The sequence below is a fragment of the Mastomys coucha genome, unplaced genomic scaffold (genome assembly GCF_008632895.1).
Source record: "Mastomys coucha isolate ucsf_1 unplaced genomic scaffold, UCSF_Mcou_1 pScaffold9, whole genome shotgun sequence".
Classification (NCBI taxonomy): Eukaryota; Metazoa; Chordata; class Mammalia; order Rodentia; family Muridae; genus Mastomys; species Mastomys coucha.
The window spans coordinates 35,098,897-35,114,356 of NW_022196915.1; the positions used below are offsets into that span (position 1 = coordinate 35,098,897).

The 15,460-nt window shown below is 43.4% G+C and overlaps 1 long non-coding RNA gene across 2 annotated transcripts in view; it reads right to left on the reverse strand.

Annotated features, from left to right (window-relative positions):
* Nucleotides 1-14,983: 14,983 nt before the first annotated feature.
* LOC116085430 overlaps nucleotides 14,984-15,460 on the reverse strand; it is a 37,768-nt gene continuing 37,291 nt past the window's right edge. For both annotated transcript variants that reach the window (XR_004116543.1, XR_004116542.1), the window contains one exon: nucleotides 14,984-15,376. This is a non-coding gene — a long non-coding RNA (uncharacterized LOC116085430). The remainder of the gene's footprint in view (nucleotides 15,377-15,460) is intronic.

Sequence of the window (15,460 nt, forward strand, 5' to 3'; positions counted from 1 at the left end):
GTTCTAGAAGCCGAGTTTGCAGCAATTAATTGAATTCTCAGAACCCACAGAAATCACAACAAAGAAGTGAAGCTATTTTCCTATGCTGTGTACCCCGTGTTCAAGTGTTTCCATGCCAAGTGTTAGGCTAGTGTTTAAATCACACATGTTTTGTACCACCACCACCACCCCAAACTCAAGCTGACAAGTTCATATAGAATTCAAAGAAACAGCAAGTCCCTTTTCCAATCATGGGAGAGACTGGCTAGGATGGGCTTATCCTGAAATTAATATGTTGAATCCAAGAGACTTTCAAGGCTGATTTTTTACTATATGAGATTTTCCCCTTCAAAGCTGACTTCAGACACTAATCCCTATGTAAGGCAGGATCCCACCATAGTAATTTCAAATACCCTTCAAACAGGGAAATCCCAGCATTGGTTTAACTTGCATGTTTTGAACCCTTGATATTCTATCAGTACTCTGCTTCATGAGTGCCTACAGCATAACAGGGCCACATGAGCAATGCTCAAAACTCCCAGCCATCATAAGGGCTCTATTCTAGCTGTGGAGAAGGAGGTGGTAAGGAAATAATATTTGCCCGAGCGGTGATAAGTGCCATGGTCTCAGGAAGGAGAGCAGCATCGCATTCAAAAGTAGATCTGGAGCCTCAGAGGTGCTCAGCAGTTAAAGGGGCTTGCTGCCAAGCCTGGTGTTCATTCCTCCAAGAAAGGATAGAACTGAACCCTGGAAGTTGTCCTCTGACTCCCACATGTATGTCGTGGCATATGCACCACCACTATCTCCCCCCAAATAAAATAATGTGAAAAGTGGACCTGAGGATGACATAGAGGCAGAGGGGGAGAAGGCAGTCTTCCTGGAGGCTCGGCTGACCAGAGAAGGATTGCATTAGCAGCTGGCGATGCTGACACCGTGGTCGGCAGCGTGAAGATGGTGATAAACCAGTCAACGGACCACAGTTCTTGAAGGTGCAGTTGGAATGAGAGCATTTGACTGAAGGGGTGAGAGGGAGGAGACTGAAGATAGACAGCCCTTGTTAGGAAACATGCAGTTTTGTATCAGGTGTGTTGGAAGGTGTCTAGCTTCATGCATGCTAAACAAGAGTTCTAACCACTGAACTACAGCTTCAGTTTAAAAGCTTGTACCTTTTCTACAATGACTGGGCAATCGCCAACATCATACAGTGGTGCTGAAGGGACAGAGACAAGCCCAGATCACTGACTCCGAAGGCAGAGCTGGGTCCCAGACAGTTGTTCCATCTACTAACCCACATCTCTCATGCAGTTCCTTTTCCAGAGTCAACTCATCTCCTTTCAGGAGACAAGAGATTTATTTATGTTGCGATGATTGTTTTTAAATGTGGAGAGTGAGATGTTGTGTCCACAGTAGTGTTTCCTATCTGTTGGAGGGAGGACAGTTTTCCTGGGTTCCGTAGTCTTCTCATGGACTCCTCAAGTCTAGTGGCCTCCATATACTATGAATAAAGCTTGAACTGCTAAAGCAACTGTTTTCTAAGAAGAGAAAAACCAACTGGGCCCAATCGAAGAGGGAAGTTCTCGGTGGTTTCTTGATTGAGCAATGAAGGAGAGTGCCGGGTGTCTATTTTCCTACCTGGAGAATCAGTGTCCTTTAAGGCCTCAAAGGCTGTCCCAGTTTACACAACTCACTTCTTCAGCAGTAAGCCTGAATGGCATTTGGTGCCAGATAAGGTCTCTGTATGTGACACAGCAGAGGGCTGTGCTGCCAAATCTTGTTCAGAATTACATTTAGAACCTGGAATCAAATAATGTCTCCAGATAACTTCTGTGGTAAATCCCAAACCAGTTATATGTCAGGTTTAGCCTCTACATTTCTAAACAGTGTGCCTTTATTTTGTCCAGACCAATGCTCAGATCTTCCTTCCAATGATATCAAATAATGAGAAGTGAGACATACCCTCCGTGTGAGCATTAAAGGATTGGCGGCCACGGGAGACAGTGCCTCTTCACTGAGAAAATCTTCATATGTGACATGACTCCTGATTTGAGTGTCAAGTTGATACCCTCCCTCCTAGCTTCTTGAGTTATTTTCTAATAGTTGCAATTTGACAAACAAACAAATGAAAAGCAAACAAATAAAAATACATCAACTGCTCTTCAAAAGAAAAGAACTCCAAGGTAATTTTCTAAATTTCATTTCTAGACCCATTCTCCTTAAATAGGCCAGTGCTAGCCATTGAATAGTATTTTCCTTTTTTTTTTTCTTTTTCCTTTTTTTTTTTTTTTTTCGAGACAGGGTTTCTCTGTATAGCCCTGGCTGTCCTGGAACTCACTCTGTAGACCAGGCTGGCCTCGAACTCAGAAATCTACCTGCCTCTGCCTCCCAAGTGCTGGGATTAAAGGTGTGTGCCACCACTGCCCAGCGAATGGTATTTTCTTGTTACACTGTCCTCTCAAAAAATGTCTAACAATGTCAGTACCTTTAGAAAGTAGATGACCTGTTCATGGCTCTTTCAGACAAACAAAATAGCCCAGTCTTAAAAACAAAGAAAGTATTGTTTGATCTTCCACTTAAGGGGAACCTTAAGAAGGAAGGGCTTATGATATAATGTCTTGAGCAAGCTTAAAGGAGATCGCTGAAGAGCTGATGGGAGCCTTCCCTGATGGAGGTCTCTTTCCAATAATACTTTCACCTGGAAGTTGTTCTGGGCTTTCCTTAGGTATATGAACTCAGGGCCACATCAGACGCTGCAAGATGTCTGTAGGCATCCACCTGGGTCTCCTTTGGGCAGTAGGGTTAGGGATCAGCTTTTCTTTAAGATCACAGGACAGAAATAAGTCTTTATGATTTTCTCCTGCAGGTTTCCCATGTAGTGTCTAATAGCAGAGAGAAAGAGCAGGGGAGACTGGGATAGGAACACCTTCCAATCTATGGGGTTAGGGAGTTACTATTTGTAGAAATCCACTAGGCTTCATTTTATTATTGTAAAAATACGGGAAGGACTCTTATTTTTCTCTACAAAAAATGTTGAGTAGATCCTCTTGCTAAAAGAGTCATTTAAATATTACTGGTCACGTCACATTGTAGTTGTTTGGAAATAATTATATCCATATCACAGACAGTAAATAATGGATGTGCGTCCACTAACGTTTTATTCATGTTCTGTTTTAATATAGCAAACTTAGAAGTAATTTAATCTCCTGGTAAATTGAAGTGGTAGGGGGTTCTTCACACAGAAGACTGCAAGTTATTAATTCTGGGCAGTCTTCATCTTGTACAATTAGTCACTGTTTGCAGCTGGAAATGTTTTATTAATTTTCCATAGCAGCTGATTTTCCACAGTTTTCTCAGTTTAAATTAAGCAGTAAGCGCTGCTGTTTCTTCTTAAATAAATTTTCTTTCCACAAAAATACATGCCTCTGGCTATGTCAATTTTCCCGTTTGATTAAAGTGCCAGCAGGCAATTAATAACTTAATGCATTTTAAAGTACTTTTGTAAAAAAGTAATTTGAATGGCCAAACTTGTGTATTCGAATTGATTGTTGCAGAAGATTTATTAGGTATTGGAAAAATCCTAGAACCTTGGAAAGGACAAATGAGACTCAGCTATCATGTCTGGAGCCATGGTGGGGCCCCAGACAAGGCTGACACTGACCCTTGAGTAGAGGGTGGCAGTCATTATAAACAAGGCTAAAAGATGAGAGTCAAATGGCCTTCCATGGGTGTGGAAGACCAGAAGTGAGGTCTAAGTGGTAAAGCACTCTAGGAGAAAGCAGACATGCTCGGTGGAGAAATGGTCCAAATACTAAATGCAGTGAGCAGATATCACATGATTCCACTCAAACGACTCAATGTACAGTAGCTACTTGGTGGAGACAGAAACATACGAGTGTGGAGAAAGCATCTGCTGCTTAAGGCTCTGCTTCCATTTGGGAAGACGAAACTGCCTGAGGGGTGGATGGCAGGAGGTGATAGTCCCACAACAAAAATGAGAATATTTGATGTCTCTGAACTGTGTACTCACAAAGGGTTAAAATTGGAATCATGCAACGTATCTTTTATTCAATTTTTAGGTTTTTTTCATGGGTTCTTTGAGATGTCATACATAGCATACAATGTATTTTTATCATTCATCCCCATAATGCCTCCTGGATTCCAACTTCATCCAACCCTTCATCCAACTTCAAATATTAAAAAAAAAGAGGGGGAGCACTGGAGAGATAGCTTAGTGGTTAAGAGCACTGACTGCTCTTCCAGAGGTCCTGAGTTCAATCCCAGCAACCACATGGTAGCTCATAATAAGGAGATATGGTGCCCTCTTCTGGTATGTCTGAAGACAGTGACAGTGTACCTTGCATATAATAATAAATAAATCTTTAGGCCAGAGCGAGCAGAGGTCCTGAGTTCAATTCCCAGCAACTACATGATGGCTCATAACAGCTACAGTGTACTCATATACATAAAATAAATAAATAAATCTTTTTTAAAAAATCTATTAAATCCAATAAATGTTGCCATATGTGCTTGAGGGTGAGGCCATTTGCTGGACTATAGTCAGCTTACCACCCTTAAAACTGACTAGGTGGATATAATGAAGACATATTGCTTACATGTACAAATTTTCCACTGAATAATAAAAGATGTAATTTAAAACAACAAGAAGAAGGAAATCGTGTGAAGAAAAATAAAGAAAGCTGGCATCCCCTCCTGAGCCATCGTCAATTAGTTGGTAATAGGTCTTGCGCAGTGAGGGTGCTGTTCTCAGATGTGAAGTTCTGGATCCCCATGCCTTCCAGTAGAAGCCATGCACCTATCCTCCAGGAGGGCAAGGGCACACAGCTCACACTGCCTGCCGAAGCATGGGTGACCATGGATGCTAGGAGAACAAGCCAGGGTGCATCCGGGAAGCACATCCTGCAACACCAGTCAGCCTGGGAACTTATTCCAGAGAAGCACAGTGTGCTCTTCTCATTTGAAGGAGACTCAGAGGTCACAGAAATCAGCAACAAAGTGATAGTAAACAATAAAAGCAAGATGCAAGGTTCTGATCTGCAGTGCCAGGGGTAATCACACAGGTGTATGCAGACAAGCAGCCCAGGATCACATCCAATGGGGAAAGCATTAAGCCATTCTCAAACACACTTGAAAAACAAAACCCCACCCAGCTGTACTGGCTAACAAGCAACCAACCAGACAGCCGGAGGCTGTATAGCATTCCCCTTAGAATTGAAACGTTTCCTGCAGGAGGGAGTAGGTGGTTCTCCAGTCTCAGGAGATAAAGGAAAGGCAAGAAACCTGAATGATTTTTTTTCATGGCTTCTCCCCATCAGTGAAAAGTCAACAATTTTTAGGGATGGAGCCTGAGCAGCTAAACTGCAGAGAGAGATGGGGACTGTGGAGTCGCCTGCGAGCTGTGCAGAGAGCTCAGGGTGCAGCATTTGGTGGTTACCATCTGTGTTGGGGTGAGCTTCTCGGAGCTGCCAGGTCTCTGAGAGCGGGCCACTGGAATCATCTGTATATTAACAGGGCTGGGGTTTGGGGTCCTGGGTTTGATGCCCAACAATCCACTCTGGAAAACTCCTCTGCAAGAAACCCTGTCTAAGCCCATCTCTTGCTCCGTTCCCTGATGATTGTTGCCCAAGCAGGAGCAGCCACCCTCTTGTGCCTTTCCCAATACATCTTTTGTATGAGGTTTGTCATGCAGTGTAGTGTGACTTTGTGGTATTCCTTGGTATCCCAACTACCAGGATAGCTTTCCCCTCAGAGCTGCAACGCTTCCATGAGGCATAGCAGCAGGCAGCTAGAGTGGGAATCGGAGAGATCTCATCTTCAACCTCAAACAGAATCGGAGAAAATGGACTAGAAGCAGAGTAAGGCTGTCAACTCTCAAGGCCTGCCCCCCAGGGACAGACTGCCTCCAGCAAGGCTACACCGCCTTCTCAAACAGCACCGCCTGACAAAATGCTCAAGTACCCAAGCCTATGGGGAACATTTAAAAAAAATTTATACAATATATTTTAATCATGTTTTCCCCTCTCCCAATGCCCAGATTCTCTTACCATCCTATCCACCCAACTTCATGCCTCTCTCTGTCTCTCTCTGTCTCTCTCTCTCTGTCTCTCTCTGTCTCTGTCTCTCTCTCTGTCTCTCTCTGTCTCTCTCTGTCTCTCTCTGTCTCTCTCTCTCTGTCTCTCTCTGTCTCTCTCTCTGTCTCTCTCTGTCTCTCTCTGTCTCTCTCTGTCTCTGTCTCTCTCTGTGTCTCTCTCTGTCTCTCTCTGTCTCTCTCTCTCTGTCTCTCTCTCTGTCTGTCTCTGTCTCTCTCTCTCTCTCTATCTATCTATCTCTATCTCTATCTGTCTATCTGTCTCCTTTCTTCTTTCTTACTCTCTATCTCTTTCTTTTAAAAAGACAAAACCAAAACAACAAACAAAACTCAAAGAAACGACCCCCCACACCTCCACGAAAATGAAGATCAAAATAAACAAGCAAAAGACCAAAGACAAAAATGCCCAAAGTGAAAGGAGACAGTGTCTGCAGACCACTGAACTCGTTCATATTAGTCAGCTACAGCTGGAGATGGCCCCACCCTGAAAGGGCTTGATATACCCAGTGAGACTCTACTAGAAAACAAAACAAAACAACAGTTTTTTCCTTTGTCAGCAGCGATCCACTGGAATAGCTTCTTGGTTGAACCAACGTCCACTCCCCTCCTCAGTGATGATACCTCATCTGACTTACACACACAGAGCTGTGTGTGTGATGGAGCTGTGCGTGTGATGCCGCGGTCTCTGTGAGTTCACGTGCATCAGTGCTGTTCTATCTGGGAGACTCTTTCTCAAGGTCATCCATCACCTCTGGCTGGTGCAGTCTCTCTTCTTCCTCGTCTGTAGAGAAGGCTTTGAGGAAGCCCTGAGCCCTGAGAAGAGGGCTTTGAGGAAGACATCAGATGTAAGCCCTCAGCTTCTGCTCCAGCAGTCTGTCTGTCTCCCTGCTGCCAAGCTTCCTTCTAGGATGGCAATAGACTTCACTACCCTCCGGAACTGTGAGCCCAAAATTAAATGCCTTCTTCTATAAGTTGTCCTGGCCATAGTATCTCTTCACAATAATAGAAAAGTAACTAAGATAAGAATTGGCTATTTCAGTCGGGCAGTGGTAGAGCACTTGGGAGGCAGAGGCAGGCAGATATCTGAGTTCGAAGCCAGAAATCTGGTCTACAGAGTGAATTCCAGGACAGTCAGGGCTATACAGAGAAACCCTGTCTTCCTGTCTTGAGAAACCAAAAAAAAAAAAAAAAAAAAAAAAAAAAAAAAAAAGCAAAAAACAAACAAAAACCTTGCTATTCCAAAGTTCCTCACTCTCTGCACATTGTTCAGTTGTGGGTCTCTGTGTTAATTCCCATCCACTGGAACAAAAAGCTTCTCTGATGAATGCTGAGTGGGGCTGATCTATGTGATCTAAGACAGAGTTAAGATAGATTTTATTGCTATATCCCTTTATCAGAATAATATTAAGTTATCTTCCTTGGCCCATGACCTACCTAGTCTTAAGTTCTTGGCCACCTTAGCAGTGTTAAGTATGGGTTCCATCTCATGGAGTGGGCCTTAAGTCAATTTAGAAAGTGGTTGGTTACTCCCATGACATCTGTGCCAGTAATACATCCATATATCTTTCAGGCAGGTTACTATTGGAGGCCTCAGGGTTTATAGCTGGGAGATACTGGTGATTATCTTTCTCCTCCAGCAGTGTGTCGACTATCTTCCAGCACCTGGAACACAGGAGTCAGTTGGGGCGAAGCTTCTAGGGAAGCACCAGTTTTACTTCTGATGTCTGATGACATATGTGAGTACTGTCTTCAGTAGTAGGGCTTTACTGTCAGGTTGTGGAGAATGATCAGTGGCCCCAGAAATAGCCTGTGAAGTTTCTGAGTTCAAACCATCACATCCTGTTTCAGAAACACAGTGGAAGGAAATAATTGACCCTTGAATAGTTGTCCTCTAGCCTCCATTTGGATGCAAGTAATATACATGCAAGAAAATAAATAAAATAAATCCAAGTTTTCTTTGAAAAGAAAAAAGAAACATCTACTAGCACTGGAGGCCATTGTGTTGAGTGAAATGAGTCAAGCATCGAGCAACAAATGCTGTATGTCCTACTTATGGGAAATACAGACAAGGTGATCGCTGAGATGTAGAAAAATGTGGTTACCACTGCTTGAGGGGTGTGGAGGGAGAGCAGCTGGTGGGCACAGAGTGCAGCAGAACAGAGGAATCCCTCTATTGCTCAGTAGCACAATAGAACAGTGACGGTTGGCAAATAATGCATAGTATATGTCAAAAAAGCTAGAAAAAAGGGGTCTGGACTCTCCTAGCCCCAGATAAGCAAGAAATGTCTGGAAAAAAATGGACACACTAATTCTTGATGTGACCATAATGCAGCATATGTATGCTGAAATAGTAATTGTGCCTCAAAACATGCACAATTATTGTGTGTGTGCATACATGTGTATATGTGTAAAGTATGTTCATGTAAATAAATAAGGAGACATGATGTAGTATTGCCTATAGTATGAATGCCATCTGGCTTAAATGACCTGAGTCGAGCCCACACCCTAGTTGAGCTGTAGAACATTTTGCCTGAGGGCTGATAAGAGTTCAGCATCAGAACCTGTACCCTGTACCCTGAACCCACTTCCTTTGCCTCTTGAATGAGTCTGCTAAGAATGTACTCAGGCCTCTTTGTGTCTCTTTCCAGGCACTCTTTTTTTATGAGCTGATTCTTTCCTTTCTCTATCTCTTTCTTTCTACCTCCATCCCTTCTTTTTCTTTCTATCCTTTCATCTTTAAACCATCAAAATATGAATGTATCAGAGTTAAATGCATGACTCTTGACGGAGGCAAACCTCCAGGTCTTGGTCCTTGCATTGCTAGCACAGCAGATGTGCTCTGGATTGCAGGAAGCCACTGTCTGCTGCGGGCTCTGACACTGCACCTGGCATCCTGCCATTGGCCATGGTCTCTAGCCCTGCCCAGCTCTCTGCCAAGGCTACTCTGAGTTTTCCGATGTGTTGTACCTGTCAACTTCCCCTAAGCAACTCTGCGCTGATTCCTGAAGAAACCATCAATATCTAAGTCTTGTTTATTATTATTCTATTGCTTGAAAAATGCTCAGCATAGAATGACGTTGCTGAAAAGTTAAATGGAAAGGTGAGTTAACAGGCTCTTGGCCGTAAAAGGGCTTTTACTCTTGCCTGGGGGAAAGAGCATTCTAAGCAAGAATTTTAAATCCTTTTCTCTGAGTACCTCAGAGCAATGAAAGAAACAGGCAAAAACTGAGCTCTGTGGAAAGCACTGAGCAATTATCATAGAAAATTATTTCAGCTTAAGTAGGAAGAATAATTTATTTTATAAAATCATATGAGGAAGATTCTGCATGGTCAGTTTGTTTTCCTGTGGCACAGTTGAAGAGGTAAGCAAAATAATGAATTCCACACATTTCTGCTCATCGAATAGAGTTGACTGACCTGTGGACTCCCTGGGGCTGGGGACGAGTCACAGCTCCGTATAGATTGGCAAATAGGCTTAAATTATTTTTAATGATCCTGAAACCTAATGAAATGAAAGCATTCAATATTGCATGAACAATGGCCATCAATGCCCCCCCCACACACACCACTGCCATACAATGAGCATTTCCAATATTTGGAGAGGCCATCTAGATAGAGCACAGTGGTTAAGAACTTGACTCTCTGGAGTTGGCCTTCCCAGGGTGAATTACTGCTCTGCTCCTTTCAGGTGTATATCCTCATTTGAGCCAACAAGGTTCTCTGTGCCTTGTTTTCTCATCTGCAACATAGGACAGTGTGTGGGTTGCCATTGTGAGTGCTCCAGATGGACCCCACACAGGATACAGCTGTTTGTGGGTTCCAGCCCCCCTCATTCCTTGATGCTTGGCTATACCTTTGAGACTGTGAGATCTGGAGGAACTACATTCATCCGCTCCCCAGATGCAGCTCTCCTTGCAGTGGGATGCTTCTTGCTGGAAATTGTATACATTTCTGCTCATCTCCTCCGCCCTATTTGTGATGTCCCTGTCTGTTGATGGATAGGAGCCGTACCTGCCTCAAGAACCCTGTCCTAGACCAATACTTCACAAGGTACTACTAATCTTACGATGTCAGACTTGCCTGCTCCAGGGATCACAAAGAGACGTGGATAGCCATGGACCATGAAGAGACACTTTGGTTAGGGATAGCCATGGATGTCAGCAAGCTTAAGGAATGCACTACCTGGGTTTGGGGGAAGGGGTCAGGAGGCTTTATGCAGAACGTGCATATTTCTCGCAAACATTTCTCGCATCCGTCCCAGTACACTGAACTGGACATTATTTTCACTGGATGATAAAGAGATGGTGTAGGACACTACATAGACAAAAAATGACAGAGAAGTGACAATGACAGTGTACAGTATGCCACTAGTTTGAGAAGAGTAAGTCATAGTCTGTGGTATTCATTTAGGTTTGGAAGTAGCCCTCTGTCAAAGGCTATGGCTGCTTCCTACAATTCCTCTGTGCTTAAGAAGACAGAAAACAAACTGACCAAGCAGAATCTTCCTCATATGATTTTATAAAATAAATTATTCTTCCTATAGGCTGAGCCAGTTCTCCTGACAACCAGTCTGGCACCATGTGACTCAGCTCTGCACTCCGATTCCGAAGCTCCTTACATATGCTGTTAAGGCATGGGTAAGGACTTTGTATGACTCCTCCTTCTTTCTCTTCTCTCTGGACAGCATTGCAAGTAAGATTCCCAAACCACCTGTATCAAAATCGCATGTTTGTGGGAGGGGCATATACTCATTCCCATATAGATCCACTAACTCCAGTGTACTGGAATGGATGCGAGAAATGTTTGTTTTGAATTAGGATCGTGTCTGGGGATAGAAATACAACTGAAACCGTATTCCCCAGGCAATTGTGGTGTATATACCAATAGAAGACTCACTGGCATATTATAAGTGCTTTATAAAAATCTAACAAATGGAAGAGCGAATGCACGCTGTCTTAGTTAGGGTTTCCATTACTATGAAGAGGCACAATGACAAAGGCAACTCTTATAAAGGCAAATGTTTAATTGGGGCTGGCTTACCATTTCGGCAGTTCAGTCCATCATCATCATAACAGGAAGCATGGCAGCATGCAGGCAGACATGGTGCTGGAGAGAGAACTGAGAGTTCTGCATCTCAATCCAAAGGCAACCAGGAGAGACTCACATCCTCAGGCACCTAGGAGGAAGCTCTCTTCTGCAATGGGTAGAGCCTGCACATAGGAGGAGACCTCCAAAGCTCACCCTCACAGTGACACACTTCCTTCAACAAGTTCACACCTCCAAACAGTACCACTCCCCGTGGTCCAAACATTCAAACCACCACACATGCCTTTAGGAGGAATGTGACACAGACAGGATAGAAAGGAGAGGTCCTGAAGCAGAACACACAGCAGCTATGACCTTGGAAGAAGAGCAAACGCCCTGAGGCAGGAAGGTGCCTTGTGGGGTACTGGGACTATTCTGAGTCACTTGTTTTCTAGAAGAGTCTCCGAGTGGGATCCATGGCTCAGCCCTCTTCTCCCTGTATGACCCAACTTCCCTTCTCTATCCTTACCCATTACAAAGCAGCTTTTCTCTGATTGTTTCTACAGGGCAAAGCCAGTCACACATTCGTCTTTGTCATCCTAGTGAGCAAGTTATACATCTGAGGTTCGATGTAGTTAGCTGTGTTCTGATTTCTATCAACTCTAGGCGGTCATCTTATAGCCAAGCAGAACCCTTTCAAAGCCATGGATTCTCTCCACCTTACCTCTGTGCTGTGACCACTAGAGGCGGGGAAGACGGTTCAGGGCTGCCAGAGGTTTGCTCTCCTTCCCACAGCTCTGACATACTGGTTTGGGGCACAGGTTGGGCATGGAGCATCGTGAAAAGTCCAAGTGGTTCTGAGGCCATCAGGCTTGACTCTTCTACAGAGACCAACATCTGAGAACCCCTGGTGATGATCATCTTCTAGCCTGACAAATGTGTCCATGGGAGACTCAGACCTGAGTAGAATTAAAACGTGGCTCAACAAAATAACTGTGAAGTCCCTGTTAAATCACCTCCAGATGTGTCAGGAGACCATGAAAGCTGCTATCTTTTGACCCATTATGTCATCTCCAGGAATGTGAGGAAACAGAGAAAGCTACTCTCATTAGAGCAGCTGTTCATTCACATGGGTAACCTAAGACCATCTACATAACAGATATGTACACTGCAATTCATAACAGTAGCAAAATTACAGCTGTGAAGTAGCACCTAAAATCATTTTATGGTTGGGGGGGTCACCATTACATGAGGAACTGTATTAAAGGGTAACAAGATTGGAAAGGTTGAGAACCACAGCTCTAGAACATTTTTAAGAATAAAAACACAATGAGTTGGGTCCCTATATAGTTGAAGATGACCTTGATGACTGTCACCACCTATATTAGAGATAAAAGTCAGAGGCCATCTCATCAATTTGTGCTCTTTAGCCTACCTGGGTTCTGGGACACACATCGTTTTTACAAAAAGGAATCACCTTGTCTAATTATTTTGCTTTGTTTGTGTTTTCCTTTATGGGACAATGACATTCTTCCTTCCCAATATCCCAAAATGTCCATCTCTATTTACTTACTTCTATCAAAAAAGTCCCACAACACACCCCCCCTCAACAGTCCCACCAACTGGGGATAGTAATTCAAAAATATTGGTGTTGGAGCGGGCACTTCATATTCATAACATTCCTTTAAGAACTTGCAATCTAAGGGGAAGAAAAGGCACATTTTCCTATATGAAACAATTATATGACAGATTTTAGCCCAGCATAGCATACAGAGCATAAAACTTGCACCCATATTTTAATGTAGTCCTCTTGTAAAACATGCTGATACCCACAAGGTTGCAGTGTTAAAGGCTGCGAGGAGAGAGCGACAGAGAGAAAAGGAGAGAGAGACCAAATCCATGATTGTCCAATTAAAGTAAGCTCTACTTAATACTGGCCAGGAAGATGAACACTAACCAGGTTCACATTCAGAATTCCCAGAGAATGCTGCTGAATTAAGTCAGTCAGATGCTTATAAAGGTCCAACCCACAGGGCTACCTACCGGCTGCCTTTGTCCAATGGGGACAAACATATATCCTGATGTACTTCCTGCTGCATATCTTCCACCTACGTGTGACCACGCACATCCTGTGGAGTTGGGGGCAACCAACCTTGTTTACTGAAGTGAAAACACATGACCTTTTATCTTATAAGAACAGCAGCCTCCAGCATCCCAGGAAATTATCTGTACTTGGGCAAGTGGGGCCTACTGTTTAGCCCTAATGTTGCTTGGTAAAAATTAGTATATATTGTTGAAATGCACCTGAGCATATAGTAACAGTTAAAGAAATGTTCTTCCTTTTTGTCTATTGATCTAAGAAATTAAAGCATCTACTCTTGCTTCCTATCTCTGACTTGCCAACCACCCAATAATGACCCAGAGACATTGTTTATTAAAGCTCAGGCCTTCGAGTAGGCTATTTTCCAACTAGCTCCTATAACTTAATTAACCCATTTACTCTAATCTATGTCCTGCCACGTGGTCCCTGGACCTGGTTCTTCCTGGAGAGTCTCTCATACCTGACTCTTTCCTAGAGTTCCTATCTCTGCCCTGAAGTCCCACCTCTCCTCTCCTGCTTTGCTATAGGCTGGTCAGCTCTTTATTAAACCAATCAGAGGTGATGGAGAAGAAGTTTACAAACACTGAGACAGGTGTGATACTTCATAAAAATACCCAAGTCCAACCCCTACTCAAATCTTTGTCAGTACAGAGATATACAGTGCACCAGAGATTATCCCAACACTGTATTACAGGAACTTTTAATGTTTTCGTTTTGTTTTATGTATGTGTGTGGATGCACTAGTGTGGATGTTGGGTCCCTGAGCAGATGTGCCTGTGAAGATCAAGTGGCTGCCTCATTGTGAGTCCTTAGGTACTTTGCACCTTTCGATTGAGACAGGGTCTCCCATTGGCCTGGAATGTCACCAGGTGAGGTTAGCTGGCCCACAAGCTTCCAAGAATCTGCCTGTCTCACCTCCCATCTCACCACTGCTGGGATGACAGATATACCTATCATGTCCAGCTTTTCATGTGGGTTCTGAAGAATCCAAACTCAGGTATTCATGTTTGAAAGACAAGTTTTTTGTTGTTGTTGTTGTTTTGTTTTTTTGTTTTTGTTTTTGTTTTTTGTTTTTTTTTTTTTTTTTTTTTTTTTTTTTTTTTTTTTTTTTTTTGGTTTTTGGTTTTTCTTTTTAACCTAACCATCTCTGGGCCCATGTTTTTGTTTGTGGAGACAGGGTTTCACTATATAGCCCAGGCTAGTCTCCAACTCAGACTTTTTCCTGTCTCTACAAACATGTACCACCTAGACTTGCTGCAGCTTCATCATAGAGTTAAAACGGAGAATCAGACAGGCAAATGATTTGCCCAGAGTCACACAGCTAGTAAAGGGCAGAGCTCAAAAGAATGAACTGTATTTCTCCTCACACTTCTCAGAAAACTGAGACCCTTCACTCTTCCACGTGGCTCTCTAAAATGAATGCCCCAGAGCAGAGCCTTGAGGTCATTTAAATGACAAACGCAGCATCTCACCCCACACCCCCACATCCCTACACCTGGGTTTAAAGCCCCATTCATCTGTTTCCAGTGGTGGGAGCTGCTAATGGCTCTGCCTTTCCCAGTTGAAGCAGAGAAGGAAAACATTTGCAGTCTGAGGAGTCCCTCCCACTGTTTGTAGATCAAACACAAACAGAAACTGTGGGAGCCTGGGCCATCTCTCACTGAGAGAATCAATATCGATGAAACAGACAAAATCCCAAAATCTCAAAATAACAAAAACAAAGATATCCAAGTCATAAAATCTGCTAAAGTCACAAAGACAGCACAACTCCAATCTCAGCTGGTTCAAAGAAAGTGTCCATTAACAAGGGATTAACACAAGGGAAATACACAACCAGTCAATGGAAAATGAAAACATTTCACACAGCCTGGTCCGTTTGAGACTGCCCTAGGAGTGAGGATGGGGCTCTGTCTACAGAAAGGGGTCTCAGAAACCACCAGCCATGTTCAACTTAAAGGGACACACAGTGGGCCTGAAACTTTGGAAACTTCAGCTGAGCAGATGAGAGACAGTACTGACTAGAGGCCTCCTTTAATCCGGTCCTTGTGTTTTTAGAAAGTCCTTCCAGGAAAAGCCATGCAGGCTCACCACAGTAGCTTTTTAAGTGTGGAGTTTCCTCCAAGTCCTTGCATGCCAGAGCTTTGGGAGTGATGGAACATCAACAAATCCTGTGAAAATAAATAAAATATGTAAAATAGTATTTTTCATGCCCCATAAAATGACAGTGTAGGGGGCTGGAGAAAGGCTCACCA